We start from the raw sequence: 17,357 nt of genomic DNA on the forward strand, positions 1-17,357 counted from the left end.
GGAAAACTATCGAGTATGCTGTACATGTGTAAAAGATAATTGGTGCAACATGAGGCCATTGGCAAATCCTGACCTCTGCATGAGGTCTGCAAACATTTTCTCTCAGAAGCAGAATTCCCAAGAGGGCAGAAAACAGCTAGTGCCCACATCCCAACCCAGGCTCTGGGCTGGGTAGGGAGTCTGGACAAAGGGAAAAGGCACTCGCCAGTGCTAAGAGATTAGAAGAGTTCTCATCCACACACAGCCTGCATGGAACCTGCCTTCACCACTTCTGGGCACTAGGGCCAGGCTGGGCGGGACACACATTCCTCGTTCCTCCATACATCCCCTGTGACTGTCCTTCTGCCTTTGCTTTACTCTCAATGTCATTTATCACTGGGTAGACCTTTGGTGGAAGAGCAATTTGCAAAGAAAGTCCTGGATGTAAAAACAGTTCTTTCAGTTGCTCTGTGATGTACCCTTTCTGCAGCTTAGTTTTCTCATCCTTTCAGTGTGTAAAATGCAGACCCTGATTAAACCACAGGGTTGCCTTAAGACTCAAAAGAGAGCACGGATATGAAAACGGTTTGTGTAATGTTTAGTCCTATCCCATCCCAGTCCTTAAATAGAGTCCTGGGCCAAAGTGTTCGAGGTTGTATCACTTGCTTCCCAGATCCGATTCATGCCTCATTTAATATCAACCAAGGTGGTATATCATAAAGAATTTCATACTGAACCCAATATAGGTGGACAGATAAACATTGACCCTCCATCCCAAAGCCAAGTTCCCATTCCTCCAGACACTGATGTCAGAATCAATCTCAGGCTCATAAAGAAACCCACCGACCTCTCAGCAGAGCTAAGACCCCTATAGATGGCCATATACATGCATTCTGACTTTCCGAGATGAGATCGGGATTCATTTACAGGCACAGATGCCCGGGTGGTCCTCTGCCCACTGTGTCGGTTCCATCTGGACCACAGCGACTGTGCCTGCAGCAGGCTTTGCAGTGTCCCTTTCCTGCAGGACGTTCCCAGCGTCCTTCAGTTGGCTCTGCTCTCTTCAGTCCCTCAAGTTGGATGGGGATGTTCTCCTCTTATGGGATTCATTTCATACGATTGTCACTCGCTACTGGGCCCAGTCACACCGTCATGGCAGGGCTGATCATTATGGACTCATTTGAGATTCGTGGCAGCCGCACTGTTTGTAATACATTCGGGAGAGGAAGGGTGTTAAAGAGACTGTCACAAAATCTTCCTCGGCTAAGACGCAGGCAGTTGGCTATGCAAACGCTTCCACTTGGGAACCTGCCCCTTTCTATTCAGTCTTTCTTCAGGGACCCCATGTCCAGGACTAGGTGCTGGGGTAACAGATGAGAAGCCGTGCAAACAGTCACATTGGGAACCTTAGTCCTGCCACCCCTTCTCCCTGTGACCTTGGACAAATCATTCTCTTTAGGTGACTCGGCTTCAATATCAGACGCATGTCATTCTCTAGAACTCAGACGATGATTAAGAGAAAGGATGTGAAAGTGCTTGGAGGGTTGTAATCAGCTATGATCACAATTAGCATTGCTGCTGGCATTTCTGGAGAACGCCCTGAGCCCTTGCCTGTGGTGACATATACAGTCTTCAGGACCTTTCCTCACAGGGGCTGTCCTTTGTCCCCACGTTGTAGATGAGGACCCTGCTCTAAGGGGGCAGTGTGATCCCCTTTGGTGAGCAGTTGTTCCCTGGGAGGGGATGCCTCCAGCAGGCTTCCCAGAGCAAGTCATATTTGAAAGGGGTCTTAAACGGAGAAAAGGATGCCATCATTTGAGAAAGGGGAGGGCACACCAGCACAAGTGGAAGCTGCATCCCACTCAAAGGCCTGAGGTGGCAGCGTCGGGGGTGTTTGTATCTGGAGCATAGGGTGAGCACATTTGGGGAGAAGGGCAGTGACGAGGCCAGAAGGGTATTCTGAGCGTTTATGTGGGCACGTCTCTGCTTGTTGCCGATATGAGATCGGGATTCATTTACAGGCACAGATGCCCAGGTGGTCCTCTGCCCACTGTGTCGGTTCCATCTGGACCACAGCAACTGTGCCTGCAGCAGGCTTTGTAGTGTCCCTTTCCTGCAGGCTTTGCAGTGTCCCTTTTCTGCCCAAGTGTTCCAGAAGGGATCAAAGCAGTAGCCTTGTACTATCTCATTTTGGTCAGAAAGAGCGGTAGGAGATTTGTACCACATCCAAACAGGTCTTCGTTTTTGATAACCGCAGGCCCCACCTCCACAGGGAGACTGAGCAATTCTCTCACCAGGAACATCCCCCCAGGACCTGGAAGCAGCTTCACCCTCCTCTCGGGCGGGTTCACTGGAAGCCACTGCTGCTGGGCAGGCCCGGTCCCGGGGGCAGGGCTCTCTATGGGCGAAGCCCCCTACGAGGAGGTGCTCCTGCTGCAGCAGAGGCTTTGCTCTGCCTCCTGGTGTTAACAGCTCACAAGAACCACTCAGTACCGAGGATGTTTGTGACATCAGGTGGTTTTGCCAGAGACCTGACTCCCTGAGAAGGTGGTGGAAAGCGGGTTGTCGAAACTACTTCCCTCTTCAGATCTAAACAATTGGGATTGTCCTTCAGTCGACCATAAAAGCTCTCCACACTTCAGGCCCCTGCCAAGGAGCTCAGCCTGAAGCCAACTCCTGGCACCAAGCCCAGCTGAAACAATGGAGAACAGTGGAGGCCTTCTAACCACTGCAGAGCTGAAGGCTGTGTGCACACACGGTATCTCTAGGGCAGTCTCTCCAGCCCCTCTTCTGAGTGGCTCTTGGTCTACGGTTCACAGATGTCCAGAGGGGTAATAGATTGATGCCTGAGATTTAGGAGATGTGAACCACCCCACAGCTATGTGCCAAAGGTTGGGTGCAGGTATATTTTGCTGGGAAGAGGGTTTTTAGTTTTGTTATTAGATTCTTTAAAGAGGTGTCAGACTCTAAGACACCTTAAGGCCCTCCATTCTAAGACTGGTTGATTTTGGTTTTTACTTCAAAACGATGGCCAAAGAAGCCACCTCTCCTGACCTTATTTATGTAGGTCTTGTTCCAAGATATACATTAATATCATGGTCCAGCTGCCAGCCAAGGTCAGATGAAGGACATTTCTGCCTCCTCTGGTTAACCATTATTGAAGTCATGACCCTTTGGAGTGTTTGGCAGCCCTTAACCCAAGACGCATGCAAAACTTTTTCTTTTTTTAATTGGTCCTAGAAAATGGTTTGCATCCACTCATGAGGAGGTGTATGTTTTTCCTTTTCTCAGTAGGTGAAAATTGTGTGACTCCCTCAAGATGTTTCCCTCTTTGCCCTGAGTACCATGAAGTTCTGGGTCACATCTGATGTCAATTTGACTCAACTGTTTTTATGTAGCACCTATGTTCTAATATGCTAAGCACTGGAGTTAGAGGAGTGAACCAGGAAGGTGTGGTTCCTGCTGTTTCAAAATGATTTTATGACCCCAGGTGTGTATGTGTGTGTGTGTGTGTGTGTGTGTGTGTGTGTGTGTGTGTGTACATACTTTTTTGCTGATTCTAAACAGTGACAATAGCCAACACTTACCTGAGGCTTGCTATGTCCAGGTACAATCTAACTGGTTTACACAGATGAACTCATGTAGTGGCCCTAAGACACAATAACCTTAGAGGTTGGTACTATTATTATCATAGTCTAAATAGGAAAGAACTGAGAACAAAAAACGTTAAATAACTGTCTCAAGGTCCCAGTGCTGCCAAGCAGTGGAGTCAACATTCAAACCCCAGACCTCTGACTCCAGGAGCTGTGGTCAGACCTGGTGCCCACACGGCTCCCTCTCAGAGCCGGCGGCCTTGTTGGAACAATACCACGTGTTTATGTGGCATGCTCATTCTGTGGACAGAGCATATACACCCATGGCTGATTTCATCCCTGCCACGACCTCGGTGAGTAACCACCGTTATTCCCACTGCTGAAATGACAACCCGGCTGCCGAGAAATACAAAGCGATTCTGTGCCTTAGAAACTGAAATCAAGCCCTGTGAGCCCAAGTCCTGAGGACTTCTCCCCTGACTCCTTCCCTCCTCGCCCAGGGTTGCCTGTTGTTGCAAAGGGAGCCGGCCTGCGCTGCTGTAGAAAGAATCAGTACTCAGTGCATTTCATTTGAATACTGAATGGCAAAGTGTCCGGTTGGCTTTGTTGGCAGGGTGAGTGGAGAGTCTCTAGTGTTGCTTACGTGTAAGACCAGACCTTGCTAATGCTGAGAGGAACCTTGAGGATCATTGCGCCAGGACTTTCTGACAGTTGTGGGGCATCAGAGTCTCTTTGGAGACTCTGATGCAAGTTACAAACACTGTCTTCTGAACCTAGGTCACCCCTGGTCTCTTCCGTGCCTTGTTTTTTTCTCACCACCAATGCATTTTAATGATAATTCCTCATTGTTTTCAAACCAGCTCTCCAAAAGAGGCTCATTGCTTGGTTTCTGAGGATCTCAATACCTTTCTCTTTATTACTGAATAGAGGAGCATTTTTTCTTTTTTCTTTTTCCTTTCTTTTTTTGGTTTCCTGCAAAGGGGAAGCAAAGGAAGTGTTATTTTCAACTCTCAGCGTAACGTGTCTTTGATTAATGTATATTGTAATCATCGCAGAATACACAGCTGTCTATTAACGATGGCACCAAATGAGTTGAATAGATTATCAAAGAGCAGCAGCCCCAACTCCAGTCTGAGGTGCGCGCTTGTCTTTAGAACATTAATCTCGTTACGGGTGGGAGTCTGATTCCAATTTCCCTGACAGTAGGCAAGAGGGGAGGAAGGCTGATCAAATACGCCAGGGGCGGCGAGAGCTCAGATCTCCATGGGGCTGAAGAAAGAGAACAGCCTGGTTGTCTTAAAATGATTATTCCAAAGGGATGAGAAAGACGGAGAGGCAGACATGTGAGGCGCTATGGGAGCGGGAGGCGGGATCCCCAGACAAGTGGGCAGGGGAATGGCAGGGAAAGGCAGAGGGGCTGCCTACGGAGTGAGTTTTTCTGTGGGTGCTGCTCACGAGGAGGTGCCAGGTGGCAGGAAGCAGGAGAGGGTGAGGGGAAATGTGGCACAGTAACCAGAGCCCCCAAAAGGCGCAGGCATACAGCATAGAATGGAACTCGGGGCCTGAATTTCATCCCTGTGAGGAGGCCCAGGCACTGCCACTCAGCAGGCCTGGACATCTGGGGACGGGCCCTGGGGAAAGTCTGACTCTAATACCTTTGTGAGTGAGCCTGGCGGCTTTGGCCTCACGGGTCGCACGGGGCGAGTTTCCACCCACGTCACGCAAGACCCAAGAAAATCCCCAGCTCTCCTGTATATGACCCACTGCTCTCCTTCCACAGCGTGCCCCACCCAATTTTCACGCAGTCAGACTCTCCCTACTGCCCCAAACAACCTCCCCACTATGTGCTCAGACAGCAACATCTATACGCACCCACTGCCTGAATGTAACTTTTAAAGAATCCTTTAAAAGTACAATCCTTTACCTAATTCATCAGCTACACTTCCATCTGGACACTCACCTTCATCCTTCTCCCCCAATAGCTCATCTTTCATCTAAACCTACAGACTCACTATTCCTCAGAGTCACCAAAATTTGTGTAGTCCCCATTCTTTTGCATTTGTTGGTCCCTTACCTGGGACACCATTTTTTTCCTTATCCATCTGAAAACTTCCCTCTTAGGATTCAACATCCAGCTCGGCAGTCACTCCAGCAGGGTAATGGCCTTGATCAGACCCTCTCATAATGATGGAGGAATATTTTCCTGTGAGTCCCCAAATGATGTAGGTGATGTTGGGTCTGCCGGCAGTTTCTGGATATGGGCCGGGATCATGTCTCGTGAGACCGAAGAATGGAAACACGGACCCAGGAGAGGCAGAGTTTTAAAAAGAGGATAGTTTATTGAAAGCAAAGAGTCAGAGCTCCCAAGCAGGTAGGGGTCCCGAATGGGGGTGGCCCATGACTGAGGCAAAAGCTCTTACTTTTATACCTTCCCTTGCCTGCTTGGGGAAGGGGAGCTGTTTGAAGAAGGGAACTTGTTTGAAGAAGAGAACTGGCGCCTTCTAATGAAATTTGTCTACCAGGTTTGTTCTGCTTGCCCATCCTGGAAGAATTAGCAAAGTCACCTACTCTTATCAGATCTGTTCTGCCAAACGGAATTTTATGATTAACCTCAAGGCCTTGTTACATTTTGTCCTGGAGCGAAGGAGTGATTTCAAAACCTGGAGTTTTAGGATATGACTGTCTTTTGTTTATTCCACCAGGGACCTCCCTGTCTACCCAGGGACATGCTAACTCTCTGTATCAATAACATTGCTTCTCCTTTCACAGCTGGACTCCAGTATCCTCTCTCTCTCTTCTGACTGTACACACATATTCAAGCCCCATCATATAGGGACAGATAAAGCTCTGCCTGTCTGCCTCACCTCCTTGTCTGTGAATGTGTCGAGAACGAAGACTCTGGCTTCCTAATTGTTGGCTCCGGTCACAAAGTCTGGCTCATAGTCAGTTATGCGTATTAGAATGAATCAAGGGTCACCTCCAGCCTTCCAGCTTTTCCAGGTTCTTTTCTCACCTGCCTCCACCTGCCTGCCAGGTGTGTTCACTCATTTGCCCTTGCTGAGAAGGGAAGGGTGGTCTGAATGCCAGTGGACAGAAGAGGGAACTGCAGCTCACAGGTGAGCATTGTGCCCAAATACTACAGCAAATGGGCAGAGCCTTGAGCTTGACCTTCCTGAGCCCCAGCTCTTCTGTCGTCCATACCATGTCTCAGAAAGTCCAAGTTCATGGACTAGAGGGTGTAGGGCTCAGAAGGGAGGAGAGAGCTGGGGTGAAATAGATGCAGAGCTTTGATCCTGCTCAGAAGGTCAGGAGAACGGAGGTGCCCCAGGCCCAGAAAATAGCAGATGGAAAGGTACAGAGGCAAGACTGAAGGGCCTGTTCTAGGAGCCCCGTTTTAGTAAGGCAGCTGTGAAAAGGATCAGGAGGCAGGTTGGCACCTGGAATGTTGCCAGCCTGAGGCACTGGCATTGCATTTAGAGGACAGCAAAGTCAGAACCTCGGGAGCCACAGGGCTGGCTTTCCCAGGTGAGGGGCTCTGGCTAAGGGCAGACAGTACTAGCAAATCATGTCTAAAGCCACCACCATCTTCCAAACTGTCACCCTACCCTCAGCCAGGCCCAGTCCCTCAGAATCAGAAGGGACCTCAGAGGATCCCATGCCATAGCCGCCCCCCATCCCCACCCCCAGTGTTTTAGGACATGCTCAGCCAACCCCAGCACTCATGGGGCACCTTCTCCTGCTGAGAGTTCACAGAACAAGCCAGGAGGCAGAGGATTCCAGCCCAGCACCATTGCTCATACCACAGCAGGGCAAGACCTGGCTTTGTAAGACCAGGGCTGGGAAAGTCATCATGATGGGGTGGGGGGCGGGATTGGCTACAATTTCCCCCTTTAAGTTCCTCTGCTCCATCCTCTGCTGTAACCCATAAATTCACTGAGATGAAGTCATTCCCCAGTCGTGGCTGTAAAAAGTCAGCCGCATAGCTAGGGAGTTTGCAGCCGAGTTAGATTATAAAATAAAACCAGGGGATCTGGAGGGGGAGGGTCAAGCCCGTGAGGCCTGGGGGAGGGGAGAATGTTGTTCTGTCCTCTTTAACAAGGACCAGCAGGTTTTCAGCTTTGTGCGATTCCTCACGCCACTCTCCCATGTGCCCCCAAATCCTTTTTTGTAAGGCGTCATTCCTGCAACCACCTTGGTGCTTCCACAATATTAAAAAAATCAAACTAAAAGAAAAAAATTTCAAACCAGCCTGAAAGTTCTCTCTTTCCTGCTGAGTTTGTAACATGCCTCATTATTCTGAAGTCTTCTGAAATTTGATCAGAATCTGACGGCTGAGAGAAACTCCAGACCCGGGTTCTCTCCCTTGGAGACGGGAGGAAGATGCAGTTCTGGGGAGATTGCCTTGGCCTGTGAACTAAACAGACGCATCTGCTGAATGATGGTAAGATGTGGTGTTCTCATCTATAAAATGGGCATACTTGAGTTGTCGGGACCTCAAGTCGCCTGAGATCTCTTCCGGCTTGCACAGTCTTTAATACCTTCATTCATCCAAAAACTATTTTTCAGGCATCTACTATGTTTTAGACAATGGGATGCAACCTGGGGATACAGCAGTGAGCCAAGAAGATGAGGCCTCACTTTTGTCCTCTTTACCAGCTAAGGACTGAGTGTCTGGTGCACCCAACAGTGAGGATGCTGGGGTGGCCGGTGGCTCAGTGGTTAGAGTGCAAGCTCTCAACAACAAGGTTGCCGGTTCGATTCCCACAGGGATTGTGGGCTGCGCCCCCTGCAAGATTGAAAACGGCAACTGGACTTGGAGCTGAGCTGCACCCTCCACAACTAGATTGAAGGACAACAGCTTGACTTGAAGCTGATGGGCCCTGGAAAAACACACTGAAAAACACACTGTTCCCCAATATTCCCCAATAAAAATTAAAAAAAAAAAAAGGGGGAGGCTGCTCGTGTCCTTATCACCTTTGATGGCGACAGTGACAATGAAGGGGAGAATGGTGAGGACCCAAATGTGCAACAGCCTCACAGCGCTCATGCCTCACACCAGGAGAGAGGACATGAGCTCAGAAAGGACAATGCCACATGCAGACATTGATATTCACTGGCTGAACGTAGGTATCACACGCAGTCTTCCCTTCCCGGGCCCCAAATCTCCCAAGTCCAACTCTCTTGCAGTGGGAGGAGATAGGATCAGGCTCCCAAACGTATGTTGAATACCTACTGTGTGCCAGGTATGGTGCTAGTTACTTGCACGTATTTGGTCTTTAATAATTCTGGACGGTGGGTAATAGTCATGCTTTGCAGATGAGGAAACCAATAGCAGTTGGATTCCCAAGAGCAATCAGCTAGGGAGAGTCAGAGGCAGAATTTGAAGCCAGATCTATGTTATTCCAAACACAGGATTCTTGGTTGCCATTGAGTTCTGAAATTTTTGTAGCACTGTGGAATATAGAGCTAGAAAGGACTTCAGGAGACCTTGCTGCCTGCAGCCCATGCCCCAAGCCTTCTGTTTTCCCCAAGTAAGAAAGATCTTGTTTCTCTCAAATTTCCCTGGAATTCTTAGAATAATGACGACTAAGGGTTAATTTTAGTTGTGTGCTGGTAAATGTTAGCATCGCTCTCAACAAAACCCCCAAAACCCTTGATTTGTAGCATTTGCTGATTTGCATGGTGTCATACTCCAACCGTAGCTAATTTCAAGCTATTAATATGAAAATAGAGTTAGGTAGTATTTCCACTATATAGAAACAACAGATGTTATAGAGTTTATAGCATTTCCACACCGTAGATGCCATAGATATTATAGAGTTGTTACATAGTATTTCTACCATCCAGATCACTGTTACACAGTCATGTAGTACTTCTGTCATACAGATACCAGGATGGAGACGTGGCTTCGCTTTCTAGCTGTCTCACCTGGAGAACCTGGCAGTACTTTGCATGTGGTAGGAGCTCCATAAATGCTTCCTTATCATTAGATGACAGTTCTCACAGGGTGTCCCCAGATGTCTTAGAAATATGCTGAGTTTGAGAATTGCCTCAGAAAGACCACGAGGTGTGATCAAAAGATACGATGAATGTTTAAATAAAAACAAATTATTGCGGTAAAAGATACATTGCCATTAATCCCCCTCAAAATACTCCCCCTTGCTTTGAACACACTTATCCCATCGTTCTTGCCACTTTCTGAAGCAGCTCTGGAAGTTCCTCTTTCGTGAGTGTCTTTAGTTGCTCTGTCGTGTCTGCCTCCATGTCCTGAATCGATTCAAAACGTTTACCTTTCATGGTCATTTTGACTTTGGGGAAGAGCCAGAAGTCGCATGGTGCCAGATCTGGTGAATAAAGTGGATGAGGACACACCATAATGTTTTTATTTGACAGAAATTGCCATATGCCGGAAGTGATGTGTGACATGGAGCCTTTCCGTTGCGATCACAAAACATGGTGAATGCTGCTGCCAAGTGCCATCCAACGGAAAGACAGGGATCTTCAATACAGGAAGTGGTGCATCGAACCTTAGTAACAGTGTGTGGCAAGTTTCAACTTGTTCCGTGCACTCAGGTGTGAGCTATGGTTGAGAGAAGGGGTGTTTTAAAGAGTTCCCTAACTCATCCTTCAAGTCATACATCGCTTCTGGTACAGCAATTTCTGCCAAATAAAAACATTACGGTGTGTCCTCATCCACTTTATTCACCAGATCTGGCACCGTGCAACTTCTGGCTCTTCCCCAAAGTCAAAATGACCATGAAAGGAAAATGTTTTGTATCAATTCAGGACATCAGAGCAGCCATGACAGCATAACTAAAGATACTCACGAAAGAGGACTTTCAGAACTGCTTCAGAAAGTGGCAAGAATGATGGGTAAGTGTGTTCGAAACAAGGGGGAGTATTTTGAGGAAAATTAATGGCAATGTGTCTTTTACTGTAATATATATTTTTTTATTTTAACATTCACCATATTGTTTGATCACACCCCCATATGTATTAGAGCCAGAAAAAGCCTGCATTAGTTACCCATTGTTGTGTAACAAATTACCCCAAACTCTAGTGGTTTAAAACAATACCATGAATCTTACAGTTTCTGTGGGTCAGGACCCCAGGCATAACTCTGGGCCTCTCACAGGCCACACTCAGGTGGTGGTGGAGTCTGCAGTCATGTCAAGGCTTGACTGAGAAGACCACTCTTGCAAACACACTTACGTGGTTATTGAAAGAGTCTGTTTTCTTTGGGGTTGTTGGACTGAAGGGCTCAGTCCCCCACTGGCTATTGGACCTTGCCATAGGGAGGTCCACAATATGGCAGTTGGTTTCCTTCAGAGGGGGCAAGCAAGAGAGCAAGAGAAGAGAGGATACATAAGACGGAGAACATAGTCTTTTTATAACCTAGTCTTGGATGTGACATCTCTTTACTTCTACTGTATTCTATTCACTAAGAGAAATCCACAAGGTTCTGCCCACACTCTAGAGGAAGGCATTGTACAGGGTGTGAATACCAGGAAGGGAGGATCATTGGGGACCATTTTGGAGGCAACCTACCACAGAAGCTAAGTGATGTAACAATAATAACGACTGGTATTTATTGAGCACTTATTATGCTCTAGGAACCGTTTTGAGTACTTTCCATATAAAGTCATTTAATCCCCATACAACTCAGGAGGATGGTTCTGTGAACGTCATTTTATAGAGGAAGAAACTGAGACTTCGAGAGGTTATGCAATTGCCCCTAAACCACCCTGCTAGGAAGTTGAAAGAGTTGTGGAACTGGCAGTTTGCCTCCTCTGAAACCCACACTCCAGGACCAGGACTGCCTCACCTGAAAGGTCATTCAGTGACTCAGTAGACTTCCCTTTCGTGGATGAAAAGTTTGAGATCCAGAGAGCTTAAGTAATTGTCTGAGGTCACTCGGCAAGTTAAATTCAGGTCTTAGTGTCTCCTGGGTGTTTTGGTTTCTGAGGAAAGACTCCAGTGGTACACAATAAATCCACAAAGTATCATTGAACCCTCTTCTCTCCCTTTCAGCTCTCTAGAAGCTCAAAAGTGACTAACTCTTGGCCCAACTCTGAGCCTCAGCTGGCAGTCAAGCTTCCCTTCACCCCACGTTCTGACATGAAGGTATTGGTCCTCAGTTGTACCTATGGTTAACCCATGTCTCTTTTCTAGGATACTTTACCTTGCCTTGGCTGGGGGAAAAAAACAAAAAAACAAAACAGAAACAGGTCCGTCCCAGACATCAGAGTAGTGGACTGGTTTTAAGTCCTCCTGGGGGCTTAATAAAAGGTGGTAGTTTGGGCAACGTTTCTGTGATAGACCCTTCTGTTAATACTTATCTACATAATGCATCCTCCAAATGGCCTAAGTACAGTGTTCGGAACATTACGGAGATTTTGTGATGTTGTTCTACATATGGTATTTCTACACTGGATTTTTTTTTTTTCCCTTTCCACTTGCATAATTTATTTTACGATGAAGGTGGTGATGCCGAGGGAATTGAGGCGGGAGGAAAGGTTAGGATTTCACAGGACCCAGCCTGAGGCATACTTGGAGTCCAGAGGGAGCCAGGCCTCACATTCTTGAAACACAAGGGGAAACAGGAGGATTGGAAGTTTAGTGAGACGGCGAGGCCTGTGGCTGACAAACACCAGCTGTGCTGAGTACATATCACATCCTGGCCTAGCAGACGTCTTCTCCTTCAAAATGACACAGGCCATTAGCCGACTCACCGCAAAAAGATACACCAGGAGTGGAGGCATGAAATTCCTGCTGATATCCAGGCATCCCCCAGATTGAAGCCGTCTTCCACAGCCTTATCAGACCAGCAGAGATAACTGTCGTGAGGGTGCAATCTGAACTCTCGGAAGAAGCTCTGCCTTACACATACCAGGCACCAGATCCAGGCCCTATGTTTTATGAATTTACTCCTTCCACGTCGCTGAGTGCTTGCCCTCTGCCAGGAAGAGGGAGAGGTGCGGTAGACACAGGATGAGCAGAATGTAATCGGCACTGTAAGGGAACTCCAGCCTAATTGAAGATGCAGATGGCACCTACAGGAACTGCAAATGTACAGTGTGACAAGTGTAGACAGAATGCAGCCAAGAGTGGGATGGAAGTATGGAGGAAGGGCACAGTCTCAATCACGGGAGTGGAGAAGGCTTGTGGAGACTCAAGCTTGAGTTCGGTCTTATAGGATGAGTGAGGGTAAGCCAGGCAGAGAAAGGTGGGCATGCAAAGTCACAGAACATGTTTCTTTCTAGACATGCATGAGTCTTTCTCTGAAATATATACCCAGGAGCAGAACTGCAGGGCCATTAATTTCACTAAGTAGGTCTGTATGACTCTCCTAAACAACTACAACACAATTCCTACAGCTGTGTGTGAGGGGATCCATTTTCCCCACATCTGCACCAAGAGTTAATGTTTTCCAACTTTCTAATGTTTGCCAATCAGATGGGGCATAAAGTGGTACCCACCCTAATGTGCATTTCTATGCCTTCCTGACGATTTGAACACCTCTTCAGAAATGTATTAGCTATTTGAGTTTCTCCTGTGAATTGCCTGTTCAGATCCTTTGCTCATTTTTTATCTATTTTCCTTTGTGGTTCTTGCTGATTCACAGAAATTACTTGAACAATCTACTTATTAATCATTTTCTGGTTTTAGGCTTTGCCAGAGTTTTCCTCCCAAATTGTCATGTATCTATTAAGGTTTTTATGGTGCACTTTGATAAACACAATTCTGATAAAAATCTATTGGTTTTTCCCCTTATGGTTTGTGCTTTTGGGGTCTTACTTGAGAAATAATTCATGACACCAAAGGAAAACACAACAACCTAGATTTTAAAAATTAGTTGTTAGTCTTGGTTGTCATACCTTGGTCTTTAAACCATCGGCGTTTATTGTTATAGAGAGAATGCGATAAAGACTATACTTTTCACTGCACAGGAAGTTATTATTTCTAACATAATTTACTAAATAATTCATCCTTTTGCCTAATGATTTGTGATGCTGACTCTACCATACACATGTTGGGAGACGATTCTTCGTGGGGCTCTTGCATTTCTACACGTCTTGTGATCAGAGTTTGTGATCAAAGAGATTTTGTCTGCAATTACCTTTCTGAGGATGTTTATCTGGCAAACAACATTAGAAGTAGAGAGTGTCTCCTTGCAGAGCAAAGAGTAGGTTTGTTTACTGCCCAGTATAATACAGATACTCTCTCTCTCGCTCTCTCGCTCTCTCGCTCTCTCGCTCTCTCGCTCGCTCTCTCTCGGGCATAGGACAGGTAGGCTATTGGCCATTACGAAGATTTGGGTCCCTAAGCCAAGAGTTCCTCTCCTGTTACTTAACCCACTGTGTGTACAGGCACCATCTAGACCTGGCCAACCTATGGGAATCGGGACTCAGGGAACCAACACAAATGCTGATACTCTGGCTGCTGCTCTCAGTGTGAGCAATAAAGTGATTTTTGTCTTTGATCCAAGGATCTCATGTGTTCTGCCAACAACCATGAAATCGTGGCAGGCTAACTTGTTAACTTGCGACTCGCATAAAATCTCGACTCTTAACAGTTCTTGACAACACCAAGTTCTCCTGGGACGTGGGACTCTGTATACTGGTTTGGCTGGTCTATTTGTCTTTTAATTTTACACCAGTATCAACTACTTTAACTACCATGATTTTGTAATAAGCCAAGCTCCCAACTTTGGTTTCTGTCAATATTGATTTAATTATTTGTTAGGATTCACTGTCTTATATAATTTTTGGAATCAGTTTATTAAGTTGTCCCTAAAATCTTGCTGGGGTTTTGACCAAAATTATTCTGAATGTATGAAATAACTTGGGGGAGAATTGATATCTTTATAATGTAAAGTTGCCCAATTCATGAACACGGACTATATTTCATTTCTTCAGGTTTAAATTTTCTTCACAAATGTTTTGCACATGTATTTAAGAAAACTTTAATATTTATTGCTCCTTTGTAGTTCTCATTGTTATTGTAAATGTTATTGTATATATAAATGTTTTATATAACATTTTCTTTTTTTTTAATTGAGATAGAGAAGAACATTATTACTTTTTACATTTTGGTCTTGTATGTGGTAGAGTTGTTGATTTTTCCCTTTAGTTCTTGGAGTTTGCTGATTATTTTGGGTTTTTTAATGTAAATTATCATCTGTAAATGATGGGGCAAAGGTCTCTCCCTTCTCGCTCTGTTTCCTGCTATTTTTCTTTCCTTTCTGTGTTAACATAAACTTCTAGAATTACGTGGCTCAGTGGTGATAGCAGCCCCACCTCTTATACTCCTAACCTGAAAGGAAATGTCTCTGAACTATAATGTTCCTTTTATGTGTTTCGTATACAGCTTTGTCAAATTCAGGATGCGCTCATCTATTCATTTTTGTGAAAGTACTTTTAAAAATTGATACGTTAGTATTGAACTCCATATTTCAACACTGATTGAGATGATGGTTTGTCCCTTTCTGTCATTAATATGCTGAATCACATGAATAGATGGTCCTTGCATTCCTGGGACAAATCCTACTTAATCATGATGCATTTTTAAAAATAAACACCATTATATTCAGTTGTCTAATCATATATTTAGGAGTTCTGCATCACGTGCACCACTGTGTAGATTTTGGTGTTTATTCTGAATGAAACGGAGAATCACCAAAGGCTTTTCAGTGGAAAGATGACACGGTCTGATGAATGATTTGAGAAGCATCATTCTGGCTGCAGTTTTGAAACTAGAGGAGAGCACACAGGATGGAAGCAGGGAGACAAGTTAATTAGCCTATTGTGTTTTCAAATCCAGACATGAAATGATGATTTGGGGGCAGGTGGCCACATTGAAGGGGATGAGCATTCTGGATGCTGGGTCTATTTTGAAGGTCACACCAACAGAATGTTCCGCTAGATTGAGTGTTACACATGACAAAAAACAAAAATCAGGTTTTTCACTTGAGCAAGTCAAACAACAGAGTCACCACTGCATGAGATGAAAAGCAATGCAATATAGCAGATTGTGGGGTAACAGGTGGGGGCTGATGACCGAACTGAGGAGTTTACTTTGGGCCATGGTGTGAATATCAGGGCGCTAGTGAACTTATTGCAAGAACTAGGAGACCTGTCTTGACGTTAAGCTTCCATACACACAGTCTGGAACCTTGCTGCAGAAATGGTCTGGTGAGGGTCCTGCCATACCACAAGTGCCCCTGTCGTATCCAAATACTAGAGAAAACAGGAAATATTGAAAGTATTTGCCATGATCACAGTTGTCATCAGGAACATGCCACTTCTGTACCCAAATGCAAATGCACTCACTGCTGCTACTAGACTTTTCCAAGACCTCTTAGCCTCCACCCTCACCAGCAAACACACATTCTGTGCTGAGCTTCTGTCCTCTAGTTGCTCAGCTCCAAACCCAACTCTCCAGCAGATACATCACCTTGGTGGAGTCACATGCTAGTTGCAAAAGAGGCTGGGTAAATAAGTGCTCTGATTTATCCCTTGGAAAGATAAAACTCACAAAACAATACACTTACGGACACACAGCAAGGGTGTTCCAAATGTTCTGGACAACCAGAAAATTTGATACATAACTTAGAATTCTTGGATCACCTTTACTTCCCTTTTGATATGAATATGCCACAATTTCTTTTTTGGTTGATGGACACTTGGGTTTCTCCATTTTGAGACTATTACGAATAAAACTGCTTTGAACATCCTTGCGTAAGAATTTCTGTAGATGTGTTCTTTATTTCTCTTAGGCAAATACCTAAGAGTGGAAATGCTTGTCCAATGCTGCTATTGGATAGGTGTATGTTTAGTTTTATAAGAAGCTATCAGATCTTTTTCCAAGCTGGTGGCACCATTTTATACTCCCACCAGGAATGTTTGATAGTCCCAGTTGCTCCACAGCCTCGCAGACACTTGATATTCCCAGAATTCAAACCCAGGACTGTATCACTCCGGAACATACCTGCCTGGTGCTCTTTGCCGTAGAACACCTGTTCATTTCTGAACTCAACAAAGTTTACTGTAATGCTTATTCTTGGGCTGACCTCGGTCAAGTTCCTTCTCTTCCCTGGATCTCAGCTTCCTTTTGGATGAGCTTTGGAGAAGGTGATTGTCTACCTTCCTTCCAGTGGTGACGTTTTCCTGTGAGCCTTACCAGTCTACGCTCTTTCTCGGTTTCGTTTTCCATCTGTCACTTGACACCATGCAATGGATTACATTTAACTGCCTTGGAAAACAGCTTTTTTTTTTTTTTTTTGTAAGTCCTTAAATAAAATAAAGCTTCATTTTACTAACAAAGTTGAGGAGAAAAGGGGAGGGGAATATGACAGTTACTGAGCACCTACTGTGAGTCACACCCTTACAGATCCAGGCTCAGCGAATCGTGGAGAACCTCCTGGAGTAGTTCTTCTGAGCGACACTTCTACTTTTCCCTCTACCTCAACCACGCTTCCCCAGCCAGCCTATGGCTGTCCCTCCCCTATTTGTTCCTCTCCTCCCCCACCCCAAGTACAATTTAAGTTCCATGAGATCAGGAACTTTCGTCCCTTTAGTTCACTGCTGTGTCTTATACACTAGGCACATAGTAAGCAATTAATCAACCTCGAATGCATGAGTGAATTCCTGCATGAATGAGTAAATAAATGAATGAGAAGAAGACACAGAAGTTCTGAGAGAATGATTATCTTGTCCAAAGCCTGGGGACCAAAAGGTAAATGAGGCCTGGTCACTGCCCGTCGAAGCTGACAGAATGGTCTGT

This window comes from Rhinolophus sinicus, chromosome 15, assembly GCF_057876585.1.
Source record: "Rhinolophus sinicus isolate RSI-liver-muscle chromosome 15, RSI-T2T, whole genome shotgun sequence".
Lineage (NCBI taxonomy): Eukaryota > Metazoa > Chordata > Mammalia > Chiroptera > Rhinolophidae > Rhinolophus > Rhinolophus sinicus.